At 39.0% G+C, this 25,951-nt stretch overlaps 1 protein-coding gene across 3 annotated transcripts in view; it reads right to left on the bottom strand.

Annotated features, from left to right (window-relative positions):
* Positions 1–25,951, bottom strand: part of Srbd1 (S1 RNA binding domain 1) — a 161,843-nt gene that overhangs the window by 38,696 nt on the left and 97,196 nt on the right. The window lies entirely within an intron of this gene.

Raw genomic sequence — 25,951 nt, 5'->3', positions numbered from 1 at the left:
TTTATTCAAAGTCAGCCTATACATCAGTAGCCTTCCAAGAGGGTAAAAATTAACAGGCCAATGACTGATACCTACTGGCTTCACACAGGAGCCCAGCATCTGAGCAGTGTAGAAACAGAAGCCCAGGACACACAACGATCTGTACAGGGACCATTCCAGGCTCTGTCTTCTCTGCATGATTTTAGTCCCTGTCTTCCTCTGTGTATGTGCCAGGTGGACTATGTTCTCATAAGGACATTGGTCACTAGATCAGGGCCCAATCTAATCTATTATGGCCTTATCTGGTAAGATATCTCAAATAAGATATTTCCAACTGAGGCATGAGTCTTGTCAAGATGCTGCTCAACCATGCTCAACCCAAGACTTAGCCCTGAACAGCATGTAAAACTCTATTCCACCTTCCCCCATCTGAAAGAAATTTATACAGAGACACTTGTCTCTTTACTGAGAGGCTCTATAAAGCCACAGGCAGACACTTTCCCCTCATTTTGTTTAAAAAAAAAAATCAAATCCAATTTGTGTTGCCAAACTACTTATGAGAGTGGGGCCTGCCCTGGAGAGTATCTGACCTACCAGTGACTATAACGTTAAAGAAATTTGCTATCTCCCAAGAGCTATCAAATGCCAACAGCACCTGAGCTAGCAGGACCTTTCTTTGATACTCTTTAGGAAAAAAATAATTCTTTAGCTCTTCTCTCTTCATAAATCACAGAATGATTTAGCTGGATGGAGTCTTACCCCAAGATCACCACCACTCCCTTTTTACTTGGTCTTTCTCTCTCTCTCTCTCTCTCTCTCTCTCTCTCTCTCTCTCTCTCCCTCCCTCCCTCTTGTCAGCACAAGTCTTTAAATTTCCTAATGTTTGTTTTCTCCTCAAACTGCGCTTCTCTTTGCCCCACTTGCTCTTTTTCACTGTAGACCTGCATATGAGTGATCACTAATAACCAAGTGACAGAGTCAATATTAGGCTTTCTTGAAATCCCCTCTGCCAACAAAATGAGTCCAAAACTCTTCAATTTGGCTTCAGACAGATTCTTAGAACAAGGGAAAAAAGCATCTACATTCTTTGCCAAAACATCAAGAATGGTCTCTAGCCCAGATGCTAACTAACATTGTCCCCTCTGAAAGCTCCTGAGCTGGGCTTCCACAGTCCACATTGTTCTCAGTACTATCCCAAGCTCCAACTTGCAGCATACCTAGTACAAAGTCCTACATTGCCCACATTACTCCAAAAGTTGTCCACAGTACTCCAAATATTGGCATGGTCAGGGCTGTCACATACCCAGTACCGATAGCCCATAGTCAGGCACCAGCTTCAGTCTTAAGTCACTTTTGTACTGTGAAAAGACACGGTGAGCAAGACAACTTACAGAAGAAAAAGTTTCACAGGATGAGTCCATGACTGGTATGACAGGGAGCACGGCACTGGAGCAGTAGCAGAGAGCTTACATCTCAAGCCAAAAGCATATGAAGGCGGGGGTGGGCACCCTAACTGGGAATGGCGCTGAGCTTTTGAAACTCCCCCCACTCCCTGCCAAACACACCACCTCCAACAAAGCTACACAGCCTAATCATTTCCAAATAGTTCTACCAACTGTGGCGCAAGTATCCAAATATTTGAGCTTTTGGGAGCCATTCTCATTCAAACCAGCAGAAGCAACAAACAACTTCAGAAGTTCAAAATACAGACTGCTCTTCAAGGGAAATGAAATTCAAATCACCAATGATAGAACTGGCGGTATAAAAGAGAATGAATGCAGAAAAATCTCTACAGGAAAATTATTTTCAATCTGAATATCTGTACCTAGTGAAACTATCATTCAAGCATGAAAGTAAAAATTCTTCAATATGGCATTTACACACCTCCCACGATTCTCGACCAATGCGACCAATGCAGATAGTTAGCTGTCTTTTCCTCCTCCCCAATACAACTGACACACATACTGTATTAAACTCTTCACACAGTCTAGAGCAGAGATTACTTCTGTGGCTTTCTTCTCCTTGCCCTATGCTTTGTAAACAATTACTTTTAAAAGGGTGTGGTACATTTTTGAAATGGGGCTTGGAAAAGACGTGATTTTTGCCTTCATGAGATTGTTACAAATTTTGAAGCATAATTATTTTTTGTTCCATAGAGAAACCAATTTTCTCCCTCTAAACAGAATCACCAAAACAGCTTCTTTTGTCAAAAGAAAACCAAAAGGGAATACTACATACGTATCTGTGATAGCAGGCATTAGGCACACAAGGCTATGGTGGTAGTACAAGAAAGGACTACTAGAGAGTTTATTTTATGTGCTTGTGTCCAGGTTATGATTCCAAATACATGCACAACAACACGGGCTGAATGCACCAAGCTACATAAGGATTAAAACACTGTTCCTTGGAATAGAGATGTGTACATCAGGTTTTTATGGTAAACACCGTTGTTTCTTTTCCACATCTTAATACATATTGAATGATAGTCAGTTGAAAAGCAGTAAGATACTAGTTAATAAAAGTATAAAGAACAGTACCAGGAACCTTGGTTATCATTTGTTTGCAGTATATAAACAAGAGAAGCAAGTATTTTGTTTGGTTGGTTTTGGTTTTTGAGACAGGGCTTCTCTGTGTAGCTCAGGCTGTCCTGGGACTTACTTTGTAGACCAAACTGGCCTCAGACTTAGAGATCCACCTGCCTCTGCCTCCTACACACTGGTGAGGAACAATATTTTAAGGGAAGTTTTCTAGAGGTATTGGTATATACTCACTATACATATAAGTTAGCTTTTAAGTCCACAGATTTTGAATCCAAGTAGACATAGCTTCAAATCTAGGCTCTACTATTAAAAAGTATGGGGTCTGTTGAACTTCTGTTATTTTATCAGTAAATAGGGGAATATAGTCCCTGCCTCTCTACAATTAAAAATGGCACAGAGAGACTGTAGCTTCAAAACTGTATTGCTTTTATTAATAAGGCTTCCCTGATGATCTGAAACCCTCTATAATAATGCAATTGGAAATGGGTAATTTTATTTCAACTATATAAATTGTTGGGAAGCAAAACTTGGGTAGTATACTAAAATCCATGAATATTAAACTTGTCATTTTTGTTCAATACAAGTGTATTTCTTATCTGCATTTCTGCCTTCCACAACTTCAGTTTTGGTGGCTAACCTTGACCCAAAATTTAAATGTAAAAATTCAGGGAAAAAAATAACTTTAGTTTCAAGTTCTACTGTATTCTGCCTGTCCCAGATGTCTAGCGCATCTGACTGTATTTACTGCCTGCCTGTGGAGTCATTCAGTGGGACCTTAGTTCAGAGCTCATCCCAGCACCTCGGTGAATAGAGTATTGATGACAGCAATTTACACATGCCAAAGGGAGGGGATAAAGTATTCCCTTTAAGTGTAAAAACAAATGTGAGAAAGGGAATATAGAAAGACCATGTTCACATTGTGCAGTTCATAATTGGTCTGTACCGTTATTACTGATAATCTCTCACTATGCTGACAGTAGAACTTAAATTTTTAACATGGGTACAGTATATATATTAGGGTCTGCTACCACACGTGACCTGAAGAATCATTTAGGGTTTTTCCAATTTATCCTTGTGGGTAAAAGTGGTAAGAACTACTGTATTCTCAATGAACTTCAACCCTGAACTTGAACTATAAGGGGAAAAAAAAAAAAAAACCCAACACTAAAACATTGTATCTTAGACCAACAATCTTGGAGGCATGCTGTGTAGATCTTGCTCATATTCTTATAGGTATGTATGCTTTCCTTCTAAGGGTAAAACAGCAATGTTAAACAACTTATAGTAATATGAATTAAGTAAGATTTCTGGAGACAGCTATTCCAAGGAAATAAATTTAGGCTTCCAAAGGCAATCAGAAGCTGAACATATGGGTATGTGCCTACAGTCTCAACACTTAGAAACCCAGACAGCAGGGGTGTGTCTGGTTTAAGGCTAGCATGAACAATTGTTGGGGGTTGGTCTGATGCTATGTATTTTAATGCTAATTACTAGCTCCCCAAATCTGGTCCCTGCCTGGAAAAGTACATTCTCATCTACACCTGTCCTTATATAAACCTCAACTAAAAAATTACTCCTGTTTAAACAATAAATAGCAGATACCTGGGCAGGACAAAGGTGAAGGCAGAGCTAAGGTTCCTGGGCTTGGAGGACACAAGAGAGAAGAAAGTCGCCATGGGTTATGCAAAGAGAGATCAGTGTAGGCAGGAAGGCAGGAAGGCAGGAAGGACTCCGAGAATGGCGTAGATGGAGAAAGCCACCCAGATGAAGAATAAGAAAGTATTTATGGAATTATGGATGGTAGGTAGACCAGACAGGAATGGTTAAGGCAGATGGCATGGGATGGGGGCTAGGAGATATGAGATAGTGTAGGTAGAATTATCGACCCAACCAAAAGTGTTATAAGGCAATTATAAAATCTAACAGGTGTCCATGTTTTTATTTGATTGTGATAGTGAGTGAATACAGCCATAATAATTATACGGTGAATAATAAACATATTTAGCCCAACACCTTTTATTACAAGCAATAATGTAAAATTCTATTTAAAACAATAAAAACAAAACTAAAAGATATCAGGATTGACAGTGATAATCTTTCCTAGTACTCTGTCTTGACAGGAACCAAACTGTCCCATAAAGATATTCAAGATAAGCAGCACACAAGTAGATGAGAGGGGAAAAAGTTACTTAAATCTTCCAAAAGATAGCAGATGGCCATAAAAAAGCACAACAGGCATATTTTCATAGTAATCTCATGAGAATGTTGCTACATAGAGATCAAATATAGATACAGTGAGAACCTGAAATGGGAAAAGCCCTTGGCAGCTAACAGCTTTAGGGAGTGGCAGTTACATATAATAAGATACTGAATGAAAAAGTTTCCTTGAAGCACAATTCATGTACTTAGCAATTACAATTCGTGTAATTCATGTACCTACACCTAGTACCCTGTCCTTGAAATTGTCTACTGATTGAATAAGCAGATGAATATTTGCATAGTATCATGTGCAGATCTGTATAACAACATGTAACACACTTTCCCATAAGGAATAAATACATACCACAGTAGGAGTGTATTTCCAAAAATTTCAGATCCTCTATACTAGAAAAAAAGCTTACAATATTTAAAAAATTTTTTGTACTTGGTAACATTAAGTTACAAATTAAGAATTTCTTTTCAATTAGTATTATATTTAAATGAAGGCCCATCCTAGTCCATTAGGTGTTCAAGAGGGGAAGAAGACGATGACTACATATGTCAATTAAAGCAACTACAGAACAGAAGGATGTTGGGATGAATGTCCATCAAGTTCCTTTTAGAACACATAAGAAGCATCAGTCTTGGAGGGAAAATAAAAGGCGAAGTGCCCCATCTTGGCCAAGTAGCACTATTAAATTCAGATGCAGGGTTCTATTTAGTTTGGACAGGTCCCAGCCACAGAACAAAGTCAGTCTGTCTTGGTACCATAACTGAATTCTACAAGTTAACAGCTTTTCATGAAAAGCTGCCATTTCAAAATGTCAATCAAGTCTAAGCATAAGTGGGAACTCCTGCAGAAATAACCAGCTGCAGGTTTGAAAAACATTTTTCACTGAAAGTGGAAACACAAAAGATGTTTGAATGGGATCTCTTTTCATTCCTGTAACAGTAGACGGCCATTTTCACAACATCAAGGACAGAAAGCAGAGGACAAAATTGCAAATAATGTCTTGAAAGGGTTATTTGCAGGGGTGATGACTGATTCAAGTTACAAATGACAGAATTATTGGCAAATGGGTTCTCATTAATATGAAATTGTTTGTTTCTCATTATGTGATCATAGTCTCAGACTGTGTTTTAAATTACACTTGAATGATTGTGCCACATAGAATGTATTGTAGACTTAAGTTTTGACATTTATTTTCTACTTGTTTATAGAAACTGATGATGATATCTCCTGGCTCTCTGGGAGAAAAATGTACTGAGGCTCAGGAACATATAAAAAATATCATTATTTTATTGCTCAGAATACCAAAGACAATAAAAACATTACAAATCAATACTAAACCTGTCTTCAAGAAAGATCTTTATGTAGGCAAATCTATAATACAGTGAGACCAAAGGACCAGTTCTAAATGTAAAACAGAAAACACAGTTAGTGAAGAGCTGCCAACCACGCATCTTCAGCAGCAAGCAACAGTACAAGAGTAAGCAGAAGAGAATGTTCAGAGTAGAAAGGGGAGCCTACTAGTAGCGTCTAGTTTATGCCTTGTTAGTCAAGACCCTGGTTTAATCTCCAAGACACACCCGTACACACATACACACACACAGATATACATGCACATACAGTATATATGAGAAGGAAGAAGAGAAAAAGAGAAAGTTTTTTTTGTCTTAAATAAACTGATACATTAAAGATTTTCCGAACAAAATTTCTTGTATCACACTTAAATATATTTTTTTTTCTCGTCTGTTGGCAGCAATCAGGGCAGTTAGTTCATAGAGATGGTGACCCTCCCAATACCAATCCAACGGCCAGGCTGTGCAGCAGAACTGGCATCAACGTTAATCTTCTTTTATAGACACAAAACAAGACTGATAGTTAAAAAGCACTACCCTGCTGCACACATCCTATTAGGCCCTGTTAGAATTACGTGGGGCCCCAAGTTAACTGTTTTCATGTCTTTCCAAGACTCACAGAACCTCCTGCACTGTATTTACATATTTAGCACACCCTATCTATCTCAGGGTCACTTAAATAAAAAACAAAAAGGAAATTAGAACCCCATCTCCAAATAAATACTACAAACTGTTGGAACCAAAGGAAGCTTTTGTATGGTGGTATAATGCACAGACATTAAAATTTGTGTTTAATTTTTTTCAGCTCAATTTTGTTTTTCACAGATTTGATCTTCTACTGTATTGTCAACACACACGCACACGCGCGCGTGCGTTTGCACAAACTGGCCACATTTACACCAACAGCAGATTTGATTTTCGTAGGTCTGGTCCAATGGACACATCTATCAATTGGCCTAATAGAGATCCTTGGGTTCCACACTTTGGGCAGACGTTCTCGTGGGCTTACACAACAGCAAAGCCCTTAAATAGCATTTAGTAAATTCACAGTATTAAGTACACAATGTGGAAAGAAGGACCCTTCTTTCCCAAAGGGTCACAACTACATGCATCATCCCAAAGAAATCTGAACAAGTGTATCCGATACCAACAGACATGTTTCTAAACACGGACACTTGCATCTTAACACGATGGGGTCTTCTGGTTACCTGAAGAACCTTTCACTTACTGCTGCCATATTCACAGATCTTTCTGTGAGAATATCTAAGATTTATGTGAGTTCTTTGAATTCCCGTGTGTTCAGTTGTATTAGGTTAGAAAGCTTGTTTAAAAAAACGAAAATTGGTCATGGTAGAGAGCATGAGTTCGTTACCAGTGTCACCCAAACACAGGCATTGCTTTCACTGGGATATTACAAATGAAATGGCTAACGCGGCATAAACTGTATACTAGGTTTAGTTAGAATGTCTAAAGCTATCACACTAGGCATCCATCTGCAGTCCCTGTTTATGGGAGAGAAATATGTAGTCATTTGAAGTTCACAATATGTATACTGTGTTTGTAATAACTGCAGATTTTACAAGCACATTATTCTTTCCATTAGGATTAAAACCTCACCAAATAGCAATTTGTGAAAGAATTCTAGCAGGGCCCAGAGCCCAGAACTCTGACCTCTGATGAGATACTTGGCAGCAACAAACTCTAGGTCTAGGCAAAACATCTGGTTTGAGTTACACTTCCTAAAAAAAAAATAGCCCCATGTACTGGGGGAACTGGTATTCACTCAGCTTTGTATATATACTTTGACTGACTTCAACATTTCTACAGGGGGGAAAAAAGAGGAAGAAAAAGAAAAGACTGCACTAGATGCTTGTCAATCATGACCAAGCTCCTTGGTGGCCCCACCAGAGTGAAGCACTCTCACTAGACAGAATAATCGATTTCATTCCATATTGCTCATTATTTTCTGTATAACAGCATACAGTCTACAACAATGATAAAACAAGCCCGACTTTGTTATTAATAAGCAATGTGTTTCTTTAATCATTCTGCTTACATGAGCAGAAGAGAAAAAGGCAAAACCATCACACTTGAGGGCTCTATAGATTTCACAAGGATTAAGATTTTTAAAAAATTAGTTTCCTAACTAGTGTTTCTTTATCTTACAATTTACAAATTCAATGTTAGTGGTGAAGTTTGGGAAGAAGTTCTACTCTGAAAGTCTGATTTATGAAAGATCTCAACTCAAAACTTGTTCCTCTAATATTGTAGGTAAAGGGGGAAAAAAGTGCTGCATCACTCACAAATATAAAACAACCCAGAGACAGGGGATAATCTAAGGGTTTTAGTCCTCTCCCTTTCTGCTGCACAGTGCTAGGGGAACAAATGTGATAATTCACCCACTGCAATGCACAAACCTCTAGCTTACTTTAAGTCAGCAGAGGGCAGTTTTGAAACTGTTCCCACTTCCTGCACAAATCCACAGCTTCTTGAGGATGTTTTAATACACTGGCTGGAAGATGATCCTAAAGCAGAGGGATGCTGTGTGAACAGTAAAGCAGATCTAGACAAGCTGGCTTTTACACCACAGGCTAGTGGGCAGCCTTAGGGGACACAGAACAGTGGCTGTTCAGCACAATACTGCCTACCTTGCTGGCTATTTGATGTGAAACACCTAGTAAAAGTCAATGTACACCATTCCACTGTAACTGTCTAGAATCCAGGTCATACGGGATAATCATGGGAGCGTGATTCAGTCTGAAGAACCTGGGAGAGCTTTGTTAATCTTAGGTGGTAGCAAATGGCCATTTTCTCTTTCTAGGTATCACCTTAATTTAATTATTACTTTTGTGAGTAGAAGCAAAAATGTATTCAAATTCAATCTTTTGAACAGCATGGAATAAAAAGCGAATGAATACCTGGGCAGTTATGTACAAATTAACTTTCTACTCGGTGCCACTCTGAAGGACCCATCAAATACTTACATGTTATGAAACATCAACATCCTTCTCTGACAAGTACCGAGACCTGCAAAACTCACTTTACCATACTTCAGGGAGCAATTCATGAATGAGTATAATTATTTATACTCCGCTACTGTATCAAAAAACAACAAAAACAAAAAGGAAAAAAAGGAAAGGAAAGGAAAAGGAAAAAGGAAAGGAAAGGCGTTCCTGTCCACACTGCACAGACCCAGCATCCAGCATTTGCATGGTCCTCATTTATCACAACTACTATACACCATGTCACAAAATATGTGTCATCTTAACATCATGTAATTTTTAAACATTTATATTCCTACTACAAAGTCTTGCTTTCTTCTATCCTGACCTAAGAATAGAGAATTTTGCTTCTCTGATTTTTTTTCTCGTTGCATAATTTTACATAAACTTTCTATTTGCTAGCTTTAGGCAAATACATGTAACTCAAATTCAACAACTCTTATTTCTACACTCTAAAGACCTGTTTGTACACACAAATTCCGTGTGTGCCTTAGTTCATGATACAATTAATACTTTTCTAAAACATACCCATTTCATCAACAAAAATAAACAGAGACCAACAAGACATATGCCTGTTTTCAAATGAATTTAATTTTATGAGGTTATATTGTGAAAGTTAAAATGCTTATTAATACTTTCCTACTTCAACATAAGATAATGCAAACCTGCTGGTTCATTTCAGAAGAAAGGGTGGTGTAGAAACAGCATTAAGAAATGCATGCTCTATTACAAACATGCACATTTAGCTGTAGGTATATGCTGGGAACGAGTGGTAAAGTTTTAGAATAATCATTGCCCTCAATGCCAACTTTAGTTTTATGTGAAAGATCACTTTCCCTTAGCAACATGAGCATGTAGCCATTTGTACTTGGGTCAGAGCTGACATGAGGAGTTTTCATCTTGTCTGAGGATGATAAAGAGAGCCATACTCCTAGTTCTGAAGATAGAAACCAACTTCCCGATAGTGAGAGCAGCAAGCAAACCACCTTCCTCAACACTGCACAGGGCACACAGTGAACCCTGAGGGCACAGGACAGAGAGCTGGACCTAACACTGAACAGAAGGAACAAGTAACAGCAGCGGTCTGTAGTCTTATACTACTTTTACATTGGAATTAAACAACAAATGTTCTTTTCCAAAAAGCATTAAGAGCACGCCACTCTCAACCTCATGCCTTTTTAAAGCTACAGTAACAAAGGCACATTTATGAAATAAGCCCCCACTTGTTAAAATTTAACACTGCCACCATCACTGGAGTTCACCTTAGTGACTTAGACAAATATAAACAGTTATAAACACTATATGTTTTATGGAGTTCTATGAACCAGGAAAAAAGTCACCTTACTAATAACTTCTGGCAAATGCAAATGGAAGCTAAACTTGGTTTGCTCACATTTTCTGAGTTCCCAAAATATAAGCAGCAGTGTGTGGAACTTAACCCCTTTCGCTGAAAGACGTTTGCTCATTTCATTTTCCACGCTGGCCTTTCTGGGAAGCAGGAGGAAAGGTATTACACGGAAAAGCATGGAAGAACTGAAGGAGCGCAGTCGATATTGGAACGATCGCTTGGGGGTTTACGAGGCACGGCTCAGCTTTTCAGAAGAGCGAGCTACAGCCCTTGCTACCCGTGAAGCTAGAGGCAGAGAGATCCTAAAAACAAGCTCTATGAGACACAGACATATCAGCTAGCTAGCCAAGGCGGCCAAAGTGCCCCACAAGTACGTTTCTAGATCTGCTTTGCTCAGCAAATGATGGTCCAACATCCCCAAATACTGCACCATCTAATACTGTCCTGGAAAATGTTAATTCAGAACATGCTAATGACTACTGTCATTTAAACAGCCTTTCAAAGATATATTGTTTCAGCCGTGTTAATATACTTTGTGGAGATTCTGTAAAGTTTGAATATAATTTTCGAGTCATCACCTGGATGACATCAACAACAACACTTATGTTAAATAAGCCCAAATTTTAAATAAGTCCAAATCATATTCAGTTGAGTAAATTTTAATTTGTTTTCATTTAAGGTCTTCTAAAGTTAAGGCCAGCATGCTGAAGAAAAATATTAAACTACCTAGAACCCTGTGTCAACACATGATGCTACTGGGAATGGTAAGTGAATTAATTTTCCCAGGAAAATTAATTACTTATGACTTACAGTTGTAAAAGCAAACAGCGTAACTGTGGATCAGCCACATTCAATTTCTGTTTGTAGTAGCGATTAAATTAATCTCATATAATTCACGGTATGTAATGGAAAGCAGAGCAAAACTGAAATTCTAGACAATGACTGACAGAGAAAAATGTATATATTTATGAACCTGATTAAAAATTAAAGGCCATAGATGTTATTTACTGGATAATAACGTAGTATATTTTAATGGCCTGAACATAATGGATTTTTAGCTGTTTTTGAGAAGGCATTACCAAACAATACAGAAAATCAAATTAAAAGGTATAATAATATCCTGTGGTGTCTCCTAGTAACCTATTACTCCCCACACAGGCCATTAGAGTCAAGATCTGTACATTTTTCATTTATAAATGATTGATGTTTATCCACATAAACTTGGAGGAGCTGAAATGAAATACAGCATTAAATGATTTGGGGATGAAGGTCTCAAAATTACAACTAAATTTTCTTCCCCTGACATGCAAGCAGAGAATTACCTTAAATGGATCCTCTGTGATTCATTCGTTTGCCTCAACTGTACATCTGAGAGTCCTAAAAGCAACAGGTCCAGGGTCCTGCCACAGGCACAGCTGCAAGCACAGGAAAGCCCCCTCACGCTCCACCTCCCCCTGCGGCCACCATGGCAGGGTCTTGCTCTTGGTCTGGATTCCGACACAGTAGTGCACAGCTAGTGTTTTAAGATAAGGACTAAATGCTGACACTAGCTGCAATCAACAGCTTAAAAGCAGTTAAAGAAATGCCATTTTCATGGTGTAATAAAGCTCACAAAGTCAGAATGTGTCAGAGCTGGTAATGACTCCCAAGTATTAACTGTCACTAGGGACCTGGTGACATCACTAGATGGTCTAATTCCCGTTAACAAGACTCATTTGGCAAGAGGAAGGATTTTGATAAATACTTTTAAAATAAAGTAAAATATTTTTATGACTTATACTTTTAGAAAAGAGATGAAAGAAACAAAATAATGAAAATATATATTATAAAATATGTATTTCAAAATTTTCCACACATTTTAAATACATTCTTTTTCCTAGTCAGTCTCTCCCCCAAAAAAAACAAAAAACAACAACAACAAAAAACTACTATTCACTGTATCTCTTAGAACATGTTTTTATACCGAGAATAACTGTTAATTTATGTAATGCCTTTATGACCAGAGAGAGGGCAAATACTACTTCAAGTATTTTAAACTCCATTGTAATTGCAAATGTATCATGCCAACAACAGAGCAATGAGAGACACACACACAAAGTAAAAGCAGAGCATCACACTGCAGTCTAAAGGGCGTTCTCTAAGGCATGCTGCACGAACAACCAGATGTGACTTAAACAGGGATTGGAAAGCAGCTTTGATTCTTCAGTAGGGTGTCATGAACAGCAGAAGCTCACCTTTCTGGTTTCTGTTCCTACAGCATGTTTCCTCATTTCAAATGGGACTCTCAGCAGCGCGGATTGCAGTCTGTTTATAAAATGGCCTGGAAATGTCTCTGCAGTAAGAGGCACATTCCAGTTCTTTCCAGCTGGTAGAGCTACCCTGGAGGCTGAGCCATCATTGCAGATGCAAAGAACTTTGATTTAACTCCATTTCCTTTCATCCCTTGCTTCACCTAAGTGAAATGAACACCAACTGTGTTCTAGGAGAATATGTCAAGAAGACCCCGGGCAAGTACGAATGGCCTCATAGATCAGAACATATTTTTCTACTGTCTGCATATGTGCAGACTACATCCATGTAAGCAGGCAGGATCCGTGTAAGCGAGCAGAAAACAGAAAGCCTTTCAGGCAATGGGTTCCCAAGAAGGTAAGCATTACACTGAGACAACCCCAGAAAACATGCATAAAAAGCCCCTCTGCGTTCCCTTCAGTTCAAAATGTACTTCAGAAGTTTCCTCAGGCATCTTTATTTTATTACAACCCATATCCATATTTCAGTAGAATGACTACAGGAGAATCACTAATTTTTTATCTAAACGATGACGTTTGGCAAACGTTATGTAACCAACTATAAATCTACAACAAGCCTCAAACACTAAAGAGCTAGTAATTGCATGATTAGAAACAGCTTGGTTATGAGAGAGGAAAGGCAGGCTGTCAACAAACAAACAGCTGCTTTTTATTGCCAATGCATAACCAGATCGTGGGTCCCAACGAACTACGGAGTTTGTTTCTGCTGTAGCTGCTGTGTTTGTTTTTAAGCATTCTGCCCTGTTCTGCTCCCACCTCCAGAAGAGCGAGTCAACTTGTGCACGGATAGCAAGGAAAGCACTATGGACCTGGATAAACGTGGTTAATCACTAACAGGCGCCTCACGCGCATGTTCCATCCAGCTCCAAGAGCCCATCTCTCCCTGTGGCAAGACGTTCCGTCATTACTATTGGTGAGAGGCAGCACAGCCTCATTTCCTCATTCCTGCATTATGACCACAGCAAGGCTGCCACTCTGATCCTTTGTTCTGGAAGTTTTGCCCACAGATTCTTCTGTCCTCCTGCCTTTTGGCAGACAGGAATGAGCATGTTTGTGTGTACCAGTATGAACTGAGTGACCTTGACATTAAATGATTCTATGAATACTGGATAAGCTTAACATATGAATAAATGTTTGGAATAAAATGGACTTTAACAATAACAACAAAAGGCCAAGAAATCTGAAAGTACATGGGATTCATTCAATATCTCCTAAGAAACAAAATCACTTTCATAGCTTTCTTCCAGCACTTACATGTCTACTTTTTTCTTTCTCTTTTTAACATTCTTCTTGAGAACATATAGGTATCCTTATTTTCCAACAAAGCATGAAGAAGTGAAATTATTTCCCCGGGGAGACATGGCAAAGGTAAAGCCAGAGTGCCCCTAGGCTATGTACTCTCCACTGAACCACGCTGAAGTGAGGATGGTGTCATGAGAATGTTTATCCAATTTAAGTTTAAGACAGGCTCTGTCTATGTAAGAATTTTAGCTCTTAGGGAAATTCTGATTAAACACACCCTGAATTACAGCTATTCAACTGCAATGAACATAGTTTTGTGCCCCAGATACAGTGACTAACCAAGAATTTTAATCTAGAATTCAAATTTCCTTTGACAAACTTAATGATAAATGCAACATTTACCACATTTTTTTCTTCTTCTTCCTGTCTCAGTTTCAACTGCAAGGTGACATTTCTGTTAGGCTACGCTCACAGAGCAGACTCAGTACTGTCTGTCTTCTGCTGCTATCACTGGGCCTGGGCTCAGTTAATGCTGCTAACTTTTGTAACATGTCTACAAACTTGTATATTGAAGAACCCAAAAAAGCTGTCTAAATTTGTTAACATGCATCTTTGTAAAGTTCCTGTTGCAAACGATGATTGGATCACTTTTTAAGGAAGACTATGAATATTCAAAGTATATGAAGGGTAAATGAGCCCGGAATGAGGGACTAGGAAACAAACTACTACTCAGGAAGCTACCTGTAGCCGATGAGAAAGATGTACAAAGATGTGCACTAAGCAAGCAGACACAGTGGGGCTAAAGGCAACTAGGGATCAAGCCTTCTCTAGGACAGGCTTTTAAATAGCTGTGATGTTCTGCACTGAGTTGTGGTAGGTATCTAGGTATCTAGAGAAGTGAAAGTAACAGACAAAACAAACAAACAAAAAAACAGCTCCCATGAATAATTGCTAAATTTCAATCTTCTAAACTGTACCAAAAACCAGTATGAAGAGAAGTCCACTTTTACAAAGTCACACATGGTCCAACAGTGTATCTCTCCTAAATGCTATCCTCCCAGTGAGAAGACACGGGAGTTGGAGAGACCCAGCCAGTATGGCTAAGGTAAGGTTTGCCTACTCTCCAACGTCTTTCAAGATTAAATTCCAGCCACAGTTGGGACTGTGGCATATTGCCGAGGACAGCTGAAGCAGCCTGGCATGCCTGGGCACACTGTCACCAGGATGGCTTGGCTGTAATGACTAGGAAGCATCTGTCCAGGTGCCACCACCCTGGCCATCCACAGCTTGCAGAAACTGCAGCCTGCACTACCCTCTACACTCTTTAAACTACACAAAAAATGTTTCTCCTGCCACTGCCAACCCTTCCTGGAAAGTATGTTCTGGAATGATCATTTTTGGAATAAATTTAGGACTCTGAAGGAAAATGGAGTCTGCTAGCCCCTAAAGACAAGACAAAATAGAAAAAGGATTGGTAATCCTTACCCCATGAAAACTGGGGCTGTGTCAGATACTTAACCGCCTTCATTTTTTCAACACAATGCCTGACTGGTTTCTAGTGCCCCTCCCCCCCCCCCCGGTCTATAAATGAGTGGTACTAGGCAAATCTGGAAAATGAAAGAGTCTTTCAAAAATCACCCCGGGAAGATGACCTATTTTCACTCACCTTCTAGGCAGGTTCACATCAGATTATGCCTGACATGGCTCACCTCCAATAAAAACAACCTTTCTCGGCCATTCAATGGCTGTTTATAAGTATACAACAGGAGCTTTATAGGCACTGTGAGCTTGTTAGACGCTCAGGTCCTCTTCCGACCTCACTCTGTAGTACACACACCTCTGTGTGGTGTAACGCCCTCAGCTCCTTCCACAACCACCCTCCAGCTACAAATAAACACTTGTGGGGCTGTTGTAGGAGACTTTGTGTAGCATTTGTGTGTGGATGCTGAGCAGAGAGGGGAAGCCCTCAGATGCCTCACTTCTCCCTAGCTGCTATCTAATTCTACAGTCATCTTCATTTACTGAAGCCTAGAGGTATCCAATTAGTCAATGAAGTCTTCTTCTAAGGCGCACACAGGGGCTTGGAATCTGTTAAGATATGCTACCCATTTTCCTAATGGCCTCACACATAGATTCTCAGCCCCGCTTTCACCTTGAGGTCACTGGCAAGGACTGTTTGGATTAGATTCAGTAAGTGCCCACAATAAAATAAAGGAAAATTTCAAGCTTAAAATTAGACAAAAAATATTACAGAAAGAGAGAGAGAGAGAGAGAGAGAGAGAGAGAGAGAGAGAGAGAATGGTGTTGTAGATAAACTTCACCCTCTGGTGTCGAAAGTTGAGGCCCACAAATCAAACAGCAGACTTGTCTGCAGAGCTGGGCTTTTCCACTGCACTCTCAGGGAATCATGCTGCGGTTAGTTGAAAGTGCTATTCACATAATAAATTAACCACCTCATTTCCTTCATCACCAACATATACACAGCACCCCCATGCAGATTTGTTTTAATAAAAGTAATAAAGCAAGCCCGGAGGTTATGCTGCTATGACATAATCACACCTCTGAGATTTAAAAACACTCACTTGCACATCATTCCTCAGAAGTCTTTGCCCCTCCAACAAAACCTAACTGTACCCATACCTTCTGGGCCCATTTATTCCAAATAAATAATGAAACAAAAGACTTGGTGCATCAGGAGAGACTTCTCTTTCTATTACACATTTGCAAGCGCACACTTTTTAGTAAAACTGAACAACAAACAACTTGGATACCTGATCTTAATTATTAAAAAAATACACACATCATCCTAGTTAACAGCATCCTAAGACTCCAACCAAGTAGCAGTCTCATCCCCAAATAAAGGTGTTTTCTAAAATCAGTTGTTTAAAATGCCAGGCAACAGATGCTTTCCTTCCTGTGGGCTGAGAGATAAATTCTATACAATTCCTAGCAAATGAACTTTCTTGCTAGGTAATGGTATTAAATATTGAGAATAGGAGAGAAGGGGAAATTTTTTCATAAATTCACACAGTCTTTCTTTTCTCTCTTGGATACTACAGTGCAAGTGTCCACAGCAAAGATGGATTTGATAGTGTCTCATGCAGCTGGTGAGCTCACACTGGAACTCAGCATGGCTGGCTCTCCTCTACTGTGTCACATTCTAATCACTTTGCAGAGTCAGGGTTCAGGGCTCGCCTGCCCTCTACACCCAAGTCCTTTCTAAGGGAATGTGGATTTAATATGTCATTATGCTACTGACAATGCCTTTCTGTGGATGTAAAATATAATGGAATCTCATGAACAATTACAATGACTAGTGTTGCTTTTGTAAAGCCCATGACTAATGGCCCTCCACATACACATATAAGCTAATGATCAACATTTCTGAATGTATCAGATATCAAAAATTAAACAGTTTTTAAATGCCCGGTTCACAGTGGCCTTTTTAATATTTACATATTTTCTTTCTTTTCTCAGTCACTAATTAACTAGCACAAATTTATAGTCTTACAGTACTTGGGTTTTCAACTAAATTGAAACCAGGACACATGTGGCATGTATACCACACATGTATACCAACAGCCTCTCAACTCCCCCCCACATGTGAACATTATTACATTGCAGATAGTTTTTTTTTCCTGTCAAAAATTGCATACAAGATTCTCCATGATGTGCCAGTAACCCAGACATAATTATATCTCCAAACTCAGCAAAACAGAATGTCCATATAAATACTCAAACTGAATATTTTTAGAGTAATCTTAAAGCAGTTTAGTATATATACTATTCGTCCCTATCCAACCAATACGAGGTTTAACATATTAAAAACTTCCTAAGGGCTCATATCAAACAAAGATCAGTTAAGAGAGCCAATAAACTTCTATATTTTTATACACTTTTGTTTTAAAGGAAAGATCCTGTTCTGATGCATGCCACTGGAAGGAAGGACTTTCTGATAAACATTGTTAGATCAAAGGCCATAGAAATACTGATTTGCTAATTTCTAACCCTAGAGCAGCGTCCACCCCATCTGTCCTGGTAAGAATTGCTTCCATGGATACAAACACACAGTTCAGAGGAGAGAGAATGAAGAGCGGTGTGCAAAGAGCCTTAGTTCTTCCATCAACAGTAACCGTTTTTTCCTCAGTCATTCTCCAAGACACAAGAAAACAGGGGAGGAGCCAGGTGGGGAAAACCAGCTCTTTCTCGTACCAGTAAGATCCTCACCAGGTGGTGAGAATTGTTAGTGAGAACAATTTTCTGTTCTCACTCATATCAGAAAATCATACCTACTCTAAATTTTCCGCAGGTTCCTTACTCAGCCTCCAGAGTAAGGAACTGATTGGGGTAAGGACTGGTATGAAGAAAACGACAGACTGATTGACTGACACAGAGAAACAGAAAGTTGGGAGTAGGTGGCCTGGGTTCTCTGATGGAGAAGCCTCAGCATCCCTGAACCTCAACATGTTTATTAGGTAGAGTTGAACAGAGAGGTGGATTACTGCATACAGCCCAGCAATGACTATCACATACAGACAGATAGGGAGGCAGGGCTTATGGTATACACCTGGATCAAGGGACAGGCTTATTTAGGAGCAGTCTCTATTAGGGAGCAGTCTTCAATCTATAAACATCTGGTGGGGTAGGGGGAGCTATGGTGGACATTTTCTACATATACTAGCAACATTCACACATGAACCAGAAGGGAACGTTTTGCTCTTTCCCTATGTGCTTCACTCAAAAGGATGGCTCTGCATTTTCCCATAGGTCTGAGGCTAGGGTCCTTGACGTGGCTGGCGCTCATGTCAACAGCACACATTCACTCAGGACTTCACACTCTCAGGGCTTCCTCTGCTCCAAAATTTTTCAATTGCTAATTTGAACTGAATATTACTCTAGGAAAACAGTATTATAGAGCATCTTCTGGAGGTGTTTTATGACCTCAGATTACTGGATAAATGGCATATTTAGAAGAGAAGGAATTACTTTGTTAAAGCGTTAATTAGTATTGCCTCGCTGTACTGGACATAAAGCATTAAGACAAGGAGCTGCAAGAATGTGGCATCAGTCATCAGGTCACTACCCCAGCTTTGGGCCAAATCACATTTACAACAAGGCCAGCAACCTATTATGAACTAAAGCTAAAGGCTTGCAATCCCCAGTAGGGAAAAAACAGCTCGGAGGCTGCATCAGTGTTCCATAGTACATGTTGTGCAAATGAGATAAAATATGTAAATGACAGAATATGTAAATAAGACAAAAATCTTCAGGTTACCAAGGTCTTAACAGTAAGGCTCTACATAAAACCTATATGCCAAATATAACTTACTAAAATGGGGAGTGAGGTGCGGAGGCTATTTATGAAATACTAAAAGCATATCATCTTAAAGAGTCTACTGCAACTATTCAATGAAATGAGTATCAGAGATGAAAATGCTACAAGTGAGGCACCTGCATGTGTGTGCACACAATCACACCAGTATCTTCCCCTCACACATTCCCCTGTGGCAGTGAACATTCTGCTGGAAAGTAGTTCAAGTACCTCTACAGCCAAAGAACTGTGAACTGAACATAAAAAAATGAAACTGAACATAATTTGTAAACTGAACTTAAAAAATGAAAATTTTTAAGAACCAAAATTTAAGACTAGAAGAAAATATGGGAAATTTTTAAGATATTTTCTAGAATGGAGTTTCATAAAGAAGAGAGAGAGAATGGCTGTTGATACAGAGAAGTGGTAGAACATTTGCCTAGCATATATATGGCCCTGGGCTCAATCTCTATTATCAGGCACACCCATGAGCTTCTCCAAGTCTTCTCGTCCATTTCCTGCTTAGGCTCCTTCTGTGGATGTGTATTCCTCACACACTCAATTTTTTCCTCCTCCAGTTCACACTTAAATTATTCTAGTGCTGACCTTTATAGATCTGTAAACGTGTCTCTATCATACACCTCTCATTTAGTCCTGAAATCACTGCTGATTTCCTCCTGTTATTCTAGTCAAACTATTCTTGTCATTGTCACCACTGACTTTTTCATTATACTAATCTTAGATTTTGAAAATATATAAAAATGTATATACTAATGAGGTATTAGATGATGCCTACTATATGTATACATCATAAAGTTTTTTTAATCAGGTTAACTATATCTATCTCTTCAAACATCAGTTTGTAAGGTAAAAGCAGGCAAAGCCCTTGCCTCTGTGAGAATAGCACACAACTGTTACATCCAGTCTCCCTGTGGGCAGCAGTGCACCAGAATTTCTTACTCTTACTTGAATGTAATAGTCATCAGTAACCCCTTCCCCATTTCTCCCTCCTTCCATTTCAACCTGAAATATGAAGATGCACCTTACGTTATATCTCACTTTCTATTTGTGATATTTTATATAATGCTGGTGTTTACTTTCTCGAATGCTTGGCTTCCCTGACTGAAATTTCCTGATCATCCTGTACACACTGTGATGTACACTCAAGGCTCTAGAAGTCTTGTGAAAATCCCATTTTGATTCGTTAGACTTGGGTAAGGCCTGGGAGGTCTTGAGCAGGGTGAGTGTCTCCCCATAATATGGGTGGTTTCTGGGAACACTAATCTCACTGGCCACCTCTGATCAAATGAACCAGAATTTATATTTTAACGAGACCTCCACAGGGATTTATAGCACAATCAAGATGAGAAGCATTAGAGACCTGGGCTCTTAAACCTCAGCTGACTAAACAGGCTCTCCACCCCAAAACTTCTTATTCTATAGGTCTTGAAAGGTCACAAGAATGTGCACTGTAAACCAATTCTAGAACAATACTGAGCAGCTTCTAGGATCCCACAGGACGTGAATACTAGTCATAACGAACTCTGTTGCCATCTGAGGTCCAAACCAAATCAAGCAAAATGAAATCTCTGAGGAGTACGATTATTATTATTATTATTATTATTATTATTATATTTTTATTATTTTTTAAAGCTTTCCTGCTTAACCTAACATTTCTAATTCAGATCACTTTGGAGTAAGAGAAAGGAGTAGTGCCAAAAAAAGCTAACAACAATACAGGATGAGCGGTCAGATTCGGTGCCACTCTGAAGAACGTTATCAGTGGTCCTATAAATGAACATTAGAATCTAATAGACTGTCTAGGCGTGATTTCTACAGTTACCAAGGAAGCAAAAGAAATGACATTTAATCATAAAATTCGCAGATCATGTTTGTGAGGTGAATGTTTTCTCATGACAGTATCAAAGCAAGCATTGAAGACTACTGAACTTTGTACAAGATTAAGTCTCAAAGAGAAACACCTGCATTAGCATTATGAAAACAGATATAACCTATGCGAGTAATTTTTTTCATTTTTTACTGAAAAGTGAAAAATCTTCTGATTATATATAAAAAAAAAAACCTCAACTCTCATACATTTAGACACAAGTGTATGAGAAAAACTGACTGAAAGTTAAAGTTCCCACATTAGGGCATGCTGAGCATGTGACCCAACTTTTGTGCATATTTTAAAGTGTAAAATACTTAACAATTGCTCTGGTGTACAACACTGAGGAAGACACTGTACAGTGCCATTCAGATCCTGCTGCTTCCTGTGCTCCATTCAAAACAGCTGTTGTCTCACGCTCTTGCTCGTCCCTGTATCTTTACTGTTTCGACATCTTCATGCCTGTATAGCCAGAAGGGCCTTACATCTTAGTTTTGTGTCAGCTGTGTGCTCCTATATATACGACACCTCTCCCTGTCTCACTGTCTGTCTCTCTCTCAGTATTATCTTTCATAATACCCAGTAGCTCTTCCTGGGTCATTTCACTATATAAAATATTGAATAGTGTAAGTATATTTGTCTAGTTTTTCTTTCCATTTCAGACAAAGGACGCCTCTGCACATTTTCACTACTATAAACACTGTTCAGGAACTTCTTGTACCTGACTCCTTGCAGCAACATGAGGTGATTTTTTTTTAGGCTCTGCACTTCTAGGAACAGAACTGCTGAGTTCAAGTCTCCACCTCCAACTTCACTGATTTCTAATTGCTCTCTAAGAGATTGCACCACTCTACACACCTACAAGAAATGTTCATGATCACCAATGTTCTCCTTGTATGTGGCCTAATAGTTTTCTGACCCAGAAACATTTTAGACTCAGGTGTAATTTCATCTTTCCCTTTATTGTCACTTTTTAATGTAATGTGCGAGTTTTTCAATGCTCATGTTAAGTAGTGTTAAAACATTGAAAATATCTTAAAGTTTTATAACTCATAATAGATTTGTGCTAATATATAAAAACTAGAAGAAGTTAAGTAGAAAATGACATTAAGTGTGGTTTCAGGACCAAAGTTTATGACATGCAAAGGGCAAGCAAATAACAGATAAAGAAAATTAGACATGTCACTATTTACTCAAAGCATTACTTGTAAGACGTTCTTCAAATAATATTAATAATTTACAACAGGGCACTTGTATGCACTGTCTGAAAAAAAAAGAAGCTAATATTTCAGTGTAGGAAGATTAATTTAACCACGTATAAGAAAACTATGCAAGAGATAATTTTAAAACTGAAAATCTGAGTAAAGATTAACAAATTCTAATATATAAGTTTGGTTCACACTGTTTATCAAGGTCAAGCTACTTGTTTACATGCAGTTAAGTTGTAAGTGACGAAACCTCTGAAATCAGGCTCTTTAAATACCCTTTTGAACTCTGTATATAGAGATTCAATACAGACTGGGTCCTGCTTACTTAAGGGATGAAAATGCAAAGTCATTGAGGCAGGAGGTAATTTACCTACTTAGTTAGGTTTCTACTACTATGATAAAGACCATGACCAAAAGCAACTTGGGAATGAGAATGTTTATTTGGCTTAGAAGTTACAGTCCAAGGAAGGAGAGGGGGACCTCCCCTATTAGTGGACTTGGGGAGGGGCATTTGTGAAGAAGGGGGAGGGAAGGTAGGATTAGGAGGGGAGGAGGGAGGGGTTTATGGGGGGATATAAAGTGATTAAAGTGTAATGAATAAAAGTTAAAAAAAAAAAAAAAACAACAAACAGTTACAGTCCATGATTAGAGGAACCCATGGCAGGAACTCAGAGGCAGGAACTGAAACAGAGGCCATGGACTAATGATGCTTACTGGCTTGCTCCCCACATCTTACTGAATTTGCTTTCTTATACAACCAAGAACCACCTGCCCAGTGTCAGCCCTGCCTCTGTAAGCTGGGTCTTCCTACACCAAGAAAATCTGTCTACAGTCCACTCTGATGGAGGCGTTTTTCCAGTAGAAGTTCCTCTTGCCAGAGAACTTCAGATTTGTGCCAAGTTGACAAAAACCAGTCAGCACAGTGGCTAATGCCTCAGTTTGAACATTTTCTGTTACCCCTTTGCCTTGGTGAATGCACTGGTGATGATGATAGCAATAATCTAAGAAGTCACCCAGATAAGTATGGGTATACTCAGAAGAATCTCACTATCATGACACATTACTCAGCAGTTCAAATGTGTTTTCAAAGATCTGAACAAATGACACCAAAAAAATCAAGAAACCTTACTTTTATACACCTAAATACACCTGGTAACCCCTGCAGGTTAACTGGAAGTGTTCTACTGACCCAACACTTTTCACCATGAAGAGCTGCCTTTGTTTTGTCTTGATTTACTTGTTTGCTATTATACAGGATTTATCCCACAGAGGAAAAGAGAAGATGCAAATTGCTACCTAAGGTTCTACCCAAAAGTCACGCATCTGGCAAGGCAACTTCGCCTTTAGAGTGACTCCTGTCGTTCCCAGTGAGGAGTAAAGACGGTCTAGGTATACAGTCCACTAAGGGTTCCAAAACACAACCATTTCATGCTATATCATTACCAAATGATCTAACAGAGAGGTACAAAAAGAGGAAAAAGGGTTATTTTGAGTCCTTGCTACTTGACTGAACAGCCTCTTTACCAAATGCAGGTGCTAGTGAATGGGAAAGTACAAGAACATAGTCCCAAGAAGAAATAAAGAACCAGTAAATGCAACTTATTTAAACTTAAACTCGGGGTACGACAAGGCCAAGTTAAGCTGTCATTCCTACATCCCACAGAGCCCAACCCAGGCAGCTCTGCGTCATCCTGCTCTCACCCAGGAGTGTTTTCTTGGGAGTAACACCAAGCCACTTTCCAGCAAAGTCTTTAGGGGTCGATCAGGGATATGTTGTCATTCGACCACACTGGCTGCCTTGCTCTCCAGAAATAACGACAGGCATGTGTTTTTAAAATCAGCTCTCCTCATTTTCTCAGACAAGAATTGGAGTGCTGCCGAAAAGATTTTAGCTGCTATTAAACCAAAAGCATTTTAGTTTCCATTGAAATTACACTGTAGTTTCTACTATTTCATTTAACTTTCTTTGTTTGAACACTTTTCACTTTCTCAGTCAGCAATGTTTACCTGGCTATTCTTGTGTTTTACGTCAGGATGAAATTTATATCAAAATCACAAACTGAAAAGTCAGTCCCACTATGGTCATATTGAAAATACACTGTATGAGGCCTTAATATTAAGTGGTCCATTGCCTGGGATATAGAAATAAGTATGTATTTTACAATAAAATTTCAGAACATATTCATTATAGAAAACTCCAAAATCAAAGCATATAAAAATCTCTCATCATGTTTAACCTGCCAGGTGCTGTCTTCTCTCTTTAACAGAAATTCACAGCTGCATTCTGAAACTCAGCTTGCTTCTGTATTAACAACTTTATGTAACTAAAAAACATCATTTCAAGAATAATTTCTCATATTAATAAACCCTCCTCAAAAAAGTGATTTTTGTTGTTTATTTTTGAGACAGGTCTTGCTATGGTACCTAGGGAAGATTGGACTCTTCTTGTTCAGTCATCCCAGTACCGGGGATAGCAGGTACTTAGGAGTTTCTGAAGCTCAAAAGTCTGCATTTTTAATGGTGACGTGCTATGCACAGGCTCTTGATATATTCTATGTAAATGTTTCAAATAAACCAACATATAAACATATATAAATCAAGAAGGAAAAAGACCCTTAAACTCTTAATAGTAAATACATAATTACCATACAACACATATGAATGAATGGCAAATGATTTCCCTAACACATCACCTGGCTTCACGCTTCTGTGTAAATAATGACTTCTACGTGTTCTGGGCTGTGGCTCCACCAGGCTTTTTCTGTATGAGGCTACTGTTTGTATCTTTCATATTCAGTCAGACTTTCATCACTGTGACAAAATACCTGAGCAAAACTGTTTAAGGGAAGAAAGATTTATTTGGCTCAAGATGTCTCACAGACCTTTCTCAGTCCAATCAACACTAAGCATCACAGACTACAGCTGGCTCTACCACCAGCTAGCATAAAATGCTAGCACTCTCAGCTGACTCTCAACACATGTGACATGTCAATCCAAGCCTTGCCACTGTGTGATTCCAGGCCACAGCATTTTGGTTTTGTTTTATTGTCAAATGATGTGGTGGAGCCGAATGATTTCTAGAGTTTCTTCTACTTCGGTAACCACAGAGGCCATGACTTAATATAATACTTCTTTAGAGAAAAAGTATAATGCAACACCACTCAAATCCTATGGAAGTTAGAAAAATACTGTACTTCAGATCTAAAAAGCACTTTCTTGCCAGGAACAGAGTCTATATTTTCAGCACTAAGAAACTGAGGCAGGAGGATTGCCATGACTTTGAGTTCATCCTGGGGTACATAACTGAGCTCCAAGCAGCCTAGGCTACAGTAAGACCCTTTATCAAAAACCAAACAGCAACAAAAAGGACTACTTAGGGGTGGGAAGAGACAAAGTCTTGCACATTGGCCAGGCTGGGCTCAAACTTAGGAAATCAAGGACTTGTCCTGTCTTAGCCTCCAGTAGTTAGAAGTTCAAGTGCATATCACATGGACAGTTTAGAAAAGAACTTCAACAAAGGGGAGAATACTTTTGACATGAACCTTCTGGACTCCATATAGAAG

This window comes from Meriones unguiculatus, chromosome 1, assembly GCF_030254825.1.
Source record: "Meriones unguiculatus strain TT.TT164.6M chromosome 1, Bangor_MerUng_6.1, whole genome shotgun sequence".
NCBI classification, from domain to species: Eukaryota; Metazoa; Chordata; class Mammalia; order Rodentia; family Muridae; genus Meriones; species Meriones unguiculatus.
The sequence above is the reverse complement of the archived record's forward strand: the minus strand, read 5'-3'. Positions and strand labels throughout refer to the sequence as shown.